Source organism: Mus caroli, unplaced genomic scaffold, assembly GCF_900094665.2.
Source record: "Mus caroli unplaced genomic scaffold, CAROLI_EIJ_v1.1 scaffold_10244_1, whole genome shotgun sequence".
In the NCBI taxonomy this organism is placed as follows: Eukaryota; Metazoa; Chordata; class Mammalia; order Rodentia; family Muridae; genus Mus; species Mus caroli.
Genome location: NW_018390304.1, coordinates 24862 through 32624, shown reverse-complemented (window position 1 = coordinate 32624; position 7763 = coordinate 24862). Strand labels below are relative to the sequence as shown.

Sequence of the window (7763 nt, the reverse complement as noted above, 5' to 3'; positions counted from 1 at the left end):
TTAGGGTTTGGTGTATTCTATTATTCCTTGGCCCTGAGGGTTATGGGGAATTCCCACATGATGGGCAATTTCCCAGCGTGTGCAGAAGGTTTTGAATTGAGAGCTAGTGAAGGCAGGGCCATTATCAGTTTTTATCTGTTGAGGAATGCCCATGATGGCAAAGGTGGAGAGCATATGGTTAATGAACCTTTTTGAGTTTTCACCTGTTTGGGCTGTAGCCCATATAAAATGTGAGTATGTATCTATGGCGACAAAAACATATTCCAAATTGGGGAATATGGGTGACATCAATTTGCCATAAGGCATTGGACTTAAGGCCTCAGGGATTGGTGCCCATTGTTTGTAAAGCTGGGTTGGTAATGCAGGATGCACAAGAGAAGCATGTCTTTATTATCCTTTGGAGTTGAGCAAGAGGGATGTGGAGGAAGCAGGCATGAAGCCCCTTTATATTTGTGTGTGTGTACATGAATGAAATTAGTCTGTTTGTTCAGGTAAGGCCATGAATATCCCTGCAGAGGCAGTTTGGTCAGCAAGTGTATTTTCCTCAGATATAGGACCTGGCAGGGGACTGTAAGATCGGACATGCTGGATGTAGATAGGAGAGGCTCTTTCCTATAGGAGGGTGGAGACCTATATCAGTAGAGGGGAGACTGCAGTACATTGAGCTCCATAGAGACAGTGCCGGGGCAAGGGAGAGCCAGACGGGCACTTTGTGACTCTGTGCCTCGTGGAGGAAAATCAACTAAACATGGACAAAGGAGATCCTAAGAAGCAGAGAGGCAAAATGTCCTCATATGCATTCTTTGTGCAAACCTGCTGGGAGGAACACAAGAAGAAGCACCTGGATGTTTCTGTCAACTTCTCAGAGTTCTTCAAGAAGTGTTCAGAGAGGTGGAAGGCCATGTCTACTAAAGAAAGGGGGAAATTTGAAGATATGGCAAAGGCTGACAAGGCTTGTTATGAAAGAGAAATGAAAACCTACATCCCCCCCCACAAAGGGGAGATCAAAAAGAAGTTCAAGGACCCCCAATGCACCCAAGAGGCCTCCTTTGGCCTTCTTCTTGTTCTGTTCTGAGTACCACCCCAAAATCAAAGGCGAGCATCCTGGTTTATCCATTAGTGATGTTGCAAAGAAACTAGGAGAGATGTGGAACAACACTGCAGCAGATGACAAGCAGCCCTCTGAGAAGAAGGCCACTTGATTCTGGTTTATCATGCTTCCTCCTCTTGCATCCTCTCTTCTTCCTCTCTTGTCTTCTTCTCCTTCTCTACCTGCCCCCACTATTGAATCTCCAGTCCCATCTTCCCCTGCACTGCTGAATCACAGACTCTAGCCTTTATTGACCCATTAAAATGGGGAAAAGGTTCACAGGAGATCACCTGAGTACTTGATGGAGTACTTGTCAGGGAGCAGCTCTTCTGAAGAAGCAGAATTAACATCAGAATAAGACTAGCATCCAGGCAACAACAGGACTGAACAACAAAAAAAGGAGTGTTGAATGAGAGAATTGGAATGGAGAGTGCAGGGGATGGGCAAGTACTGGATACAAGAGGGGACAGGAGACTTCACAGGACATCCTGGGGCCTAGGGGAAAGAAAGTCCAGATGAAGAAAGAAGAGATAAGCAAGTAAAGAATGCCAGCACCTGTAGGCAGACAGAGGAGGCCGCCCATGTGCCTGTAAAACATGGACAGAAAGCAGAAAAGCCCCTTCCAGAGGGCTTGAAGGGCCTTGAACGCCACAGTAAACACTTGGGATTTGTATCTGTAAGTCATTCTGAGCCCGGGAGCACCATGATTTGTTCTGTCTTTCCTAGGAGAGGTCCTGGGAATAGAAGGAAACCATAAAAATAAAGTAATTAATTAATTAAATATTTAAAAATAATTGGAGAGGGAAAGAAAGTTAACTTTATTCTATTATATAAAGGAAAAGCCATCACTATTACAGAAAAGAGAATCTGTTTGAATGAAAAGGTTGTCACACATGCATGTGATATGGCATGTCTATGTATCTAGAGCTTGGGAGGCTAAGGCAGAAGAGTGGAGAGTTTGAGGCCAGCTTGAGCTACATATTGAGACCTTGTCTCAAAAATAAAAACAAAAGAGCAGAAAAGAGAAGAAGGAGACAAGAGGGGGAAGAAAAAAGATGGGCAGAAAGGGGACTCCTTTTAAGTAGGGGTAGCTCTTATTAATGATTGAAATTAATTGTAAACAGTGCCAAAGTTTACAGAAAGGATAAGAACATGAAAAGCTAAATAAAGATTAGGGATTTGAATGCGAGAAAAGCAATTTGGCTTGTGTTTGACCTCACATACTTCTTGTAACAGGCTGGCTCTGCTGTATTTTACAAGTACACATAACTAGTACTTGTATGTACTAGTTTTGGAAAGCAAAATGCTTTTCTTTAATGCTTCAGACTCAAAAACAGAACACATAATTTGACTGTTCTATTAGTTCCTTGTTGGAGGAGGTGTTCTTTGTAATAAAATGGCATTTGTCTTGTGCTACTGTCTTAAATTTATTTTTCTTTTTTGAGTTCAGAATATAGGGTTTGATTAGAAAACTGAAGATTTGGGGGGCTGGAGAGATGGCTCAGTGGTTAAGAGCACTCACTACTCTTTCAGAGGTCCTGATTTCAAATTCCAGCAACTACTTGGTGGCTCACAACCATCTGTAATGAGATCTGATGCCCTCTTCTGGTGTGTCTGAAAACAGCTACTGTGTACCTACATAGAATAAATAAATAAATAAATAAATATTTTTTAACAAAAAAGAAAACTGAAGATAGAATGCTTTTTTAATTTAAAGAAAAAATAGCTGATGGAAGATAATAGTAACGGAAAGATAGTTATAGAAAACTAGCATCTTCCACTTTAGCAGGACACATACTAGAAGGAGTGGAGCTAGAAACAAGAAATTGGGAACAAAGGATATTGTGCAGGACCACGTGGGTTTTGGTCTTTGCTCTCATAAAGCTGCCATCTACACATCATCACAGACTGCTTTGCAGATGTGCATGGCACATGCATATTCCCACTTCTGGAACCCAACAGAAATTGCTTGTCATTATAAAAGAAGGTCACATAAATTTCCAGCACAGAAACACTGGAAATACTAAGTCAGGGTGCCAGGTTAGGTGTCTGCTGAGGTCCACAGATGTCCATTCCCTGACTGCAATCTTCTTGCTTTGTTACCATGGCAAATGGAATACTGGAGCTCTCAGTGTCTCTTTTCTAAGGCTAGAACCACACTCATGAGTACTCCATGAGAGATACACACTTGTGACTTGATAATCTGCCAAAGGTTCATAATCACATTAACCTATGGTCCCAGTTACCATACACAGTTTCAAGAGGACAAAAAAAAATTCACTCTACAGCACTGAATATCAACTATTTAAGTGGCTCAATCTCAAAAGTGAGGAAGAAATCTGAGTGTCTGAGTCTTTGGAGAAGGCTGGCTTAGGGGCTAATGCTGACATATAGAAGCAGCAGATGGGTCCCTGGTCAAAGCTTAGGCTGAGTAGATTGTTCCATGTTTATTCCTTTAAAATGTACTTCTAGAATGCTATGCAAGGGAGAGAAAAAAAAAAGTACTTACCACATAAATCTAAAGACCTGAGTGCAAGTCCCAGAGCTCATGCAAAGGTAAAAAGAACCATTTCCACAAAGTTGTCCTGATCCTCACACATGTGCCATAATATGTATGTGCCCACATATTCATCATACACTATACACACAACAAAAATTAATAATTTGTCAAAAAAACTTTAAAAATAAAAGTTACATGAATACCATATTTTAGTACATTGGATTTTATGCAAATTTGCATTACATATAGCTAACATTAGTGTAGCGATCTCTTTGCCTGTTATTTAGAGTAATGCACACATTGGCCAATATGATGTGAGTAGTATAATCCCTATTGTTCATATGAGAAAAGTGAAGCTCCCAGAAGAAGAATAGAGGAGTGACATACCAGCATCAGAGGAGTCTACAGAAGAGCATGAGTACCACCTGTTTGTGGTCCAGAGAAGAAGGGGCTATCAACATGAGAGATAAGTGGCAGAGATAGTTGGCACACAATAGACAGGAAGTGAGAGCTGCAGAAGCTCAGAGAAGAGAAGTGGAACCAAGGTATATGTGCAAGACAACCTGAGCAATGTAGGTGTTCCTTGAAAAGCTATATGAGCTCTGTACTATGACTAGCTTAGGAACAGAAAAGCCCTCAGCACAGTTTTGTGCTGTCTTCCTTGGTCTCACCTAAGGTGTAAACAATCCCTTTGTCTTGTATCCAGTCTGTATATGTCACCTACCCATGTGTTGCTCCATCACTGTCTCTGTCTCAAATCTACTGTCACTGCAGCTCTGTGTTCAGATAACCCTCGCATAGAAGCTCATTGCTACCATAGTGCTTATGTTTTCTGGCTACCTTTATCTTACATTGGCATTGCCATCTCACATCATCACAGGAAGAACAGTGCACGTAATATTTTAAGGGGAAAACAGCTGGTTTGCATGACTTTTACTGTAGCATACAGTTAAACATTGTTAACCTGTTATTGTGTTTAATGTATAGGCTAAACCACATCATCAACATTCATGCACAGAAAAACAGCATGCTTGGTGCTATTCCACTGGAGTCTCATCATGCATTTCTCATGGATAAGGGATTACTAACACTACTGAAGGACAGAGAACAGTACAAAAATACATATTGAATACATATTAAGTCCTTGCCAGACTTAATATGTTGGTGCACACACACAATCAAAAGGGAGAACATGAAAACCTCATTTAACCAAAGCCTCCTTAGTAAATGTGTTTTCCATATATGTACAATTTTCAGCCAACTAAAACTTAAATACCAAAATATTTTTAGCTAAAGCTGTTTTATATGGGAATATTTCTACAATAAGATAATTCCTATAAAGCATAGAACACAAGTCCTGGCACATATAGTTCAATAAGTGTTAGTAATTTTTAATGTATTATGTAAGTGCCTGCCTTAGGAATCAGAGTAAACAGTATAATTACTCCTCTTGATTGCCCAAGGTCATCATAAATAGTAATTACTTAATGAGGCTATGAGCACAAGGACATCTTGGAAGTTACCAGGAATGCTGGGGTTGTTGGCTCCTGTATAAAACAGCTCCAATGTGAGGGATGGCTAATGGTGGGACTGGCTGTCAGCTAACTACTACTCACTCTATCAAGCTGTCAGTTCGTATGGATGTCAGTGTACCTGCACTGGCTATTTCTCACCTCATCGTTTCCTAACACTAAGCATCTTTGAGTTGAGACACTGAGCTAGTTAAGTATTGGAAATACATACAAACAAGGACTGGTCTATTTAACCTACCTCTACCCATTTCCTGATTGTTTGGAAACCCTGAAGTTTCCAGAGTGAAGTCTGTGAGTCTATCCAGCTGTGATGATGCATACCTATAATAACAGCAATCAAGAGGCTGAGGCAGGTGGATAGAAAGCTTGAGGCCAGCCTGAGCTACATAGAGATACTCTGTCTCATAAAATAAAGGAAGAGGTAAGAGACCCACCTGCCCTCCGACCTTTCCCATGCCCTCAGTTTGGATGTCAGGACAACCTAACTAAGAAGATTCCCCCAAATCATATGGGTAGTATCTTAGTTGGGGTTTTTACTCTCATGAAGAGACACCACGGACATAGTAACTCTTATAAAGGAAAATATTTAGTTAAGGTTGGCTTACAGTTCATAGGTTTAGTCCATTATCATCATGGTGGAAAGCACAGTGGCATGCAGGCAGACATGAATGGTGCTGGGGAGGAAGCTGAGACTTCTACATCTGGATTAGCAGGCATCAAGAAGAGAAAGGCAACAACTAGGCCTGGCTTGAGCATCTGAATCTCAAAGCCAACCTGACACTGACAAACTTCCTCTAAAAAAGCCACACTTCCTAATAGTGCCACTCCTTATGGGCTTATGGGGGCCATTTCATTCAGACTGTCACAGGTAGGAATAAAATATGTGTGTGATTGTTAGCCACTGTCCAGATAGAGGGGTGGAGGGAGGCACAGTGTGGAGAAAGTGCAGACTGATATCTGGGCAGGTATGACTTTAAGACTTAAGTAGTTTGCTCAAGTGTTCACATGTCTCTTACTTTGTCCCTATCCTTTAGAGTGCAGAGTTGATATTTAATCAAGATTCTAGAGAAATTAAAGCCTCCATGCTGCTGTGCAGGACTTGTGGTAGATCCTTGCCTAGCCTAGCCTTTTCTCTTATTCTTTCAGCCACATCCTTTAATCACATCTCCTGAAAAAAGACATACGCATTTGATTCTTCTGATATCACACAGGTGCAGGCAGGAAGCAGGAAAGGCCACGGTGACTGTCAGTGGAGAACAGGCCCATTATTGATGGTAGTAGTGGTGTAGGGCCTGATCATTTCAGTTCTTCCTGAGGATGCTATTTTAAAGAAATCTCTTTCTCATGATTTTCACATGTAAGACATAGACCAGCAGGTGGTGTATTAGTGACATGTCATGACATCAATCTACACATAGGTATAGGGGAGTTCACAGATTGTGGATGTGGTAGAAGAGACTGTTGGTGGGTAGTAGGTGTGAGAATTGCAGTCTCTTGTTTCCACCAGGATCCCTATTTCTATTTTTCTTCCACAGTACTAAATGACTCATTCCTACTGTTTTATTTCCTCTTTGTTAAAGTTTATGTTTTTTTCCTGTTGAACTTGTCTAAAAGGATGCAGCATTCCTAGAGAAGTCTATTTTCTTTTCTTTTCTTTCTTTTCTTTTCTTTTCTTTTCTTTTCTTTTCTTTTCTTTTCTTTTCTTTTCTTTTCTTTTCTTTTTCTCTTTTCTTTTCGAGACAGGGTTTCTCTGTGTAGCCCTGGCTGTCCTGAAACTCACTCTATAGACTAGGCTGGCCTCAAACTCAGAAATATGCCTGTCTCTGACTCCCAAGTGCTGAGATTAAAGGCATGAGCCATGACTTGCCCAGCTGCTGAGAAGTCTATTTTCTATTGTCACCTTGTGTCCAGGACACCTTAAGTAGGACACAAGTGGAAGACATCACTGGGGGTACCCCCTGGTGGCTTCTACTGAACTGATTTCATATAATGAGGTAATGATGAAAGACTAACTCTGAGAAAGGTACTATACTGTGTACGGTAAATTTCCTTTAAACAAATGTTCATTTGTGGTACTTATTTTATTTGAAATTTTTTATAATAGTTTTCAAAAATGATTTTAATTTACTTTGATAGTTATATTGTATATTATATATAAATAAATTTTTAAAATAAAAGAAAATAAAAATTAAATTTAAAAAGTTTTCATGATCTTTAATTTTAAAAGAAAAAATGTTTCTGGGTGATTGAATCTTTGAAGCACAATTTTGGTAGCCAATTCCCGATGTGATCAGTACTCTAGCTGAAGGATGGGATGTGCAAACTTGCTCAACTACATGTCTTTTATATGAATGTCCTCCCACACAAAAGGGAATATTCTGATCCATAGGTTAGGTGCTAATTAAGGCATCTAGGTAACACATTATCTTCTTCAAATAGCCATAGAGCCTTTTGATATCTCAAATAAATTTCACCTACCTTCTTAGGGAGGGGAGACAAGAATTCTCCATTTTTTGGTAAGAGTTTTATATTTATAGTCTTAATACAATTTCAGTATCACTATACCCATAATTTAGTTAATATACTTAAATTTTGTGGGAAGCCACATGTGCTGTTGCAGGGTGGCGTTGGCTTCCGCTGG

The 7763-nt window shown here is 40.2% G+C and overlaps 1 pseudogene; it reads left to right on the top strand.

Moving 5' to 3' along the window:
- The first annotated feature begins 748 nt into the window (after positions 1-748).
- Positions 749-7321, top strand: LOC110288587 (annotated as a pseudogene).
- Positions 7322-7763: the final 442 nt, after the last annotated feature.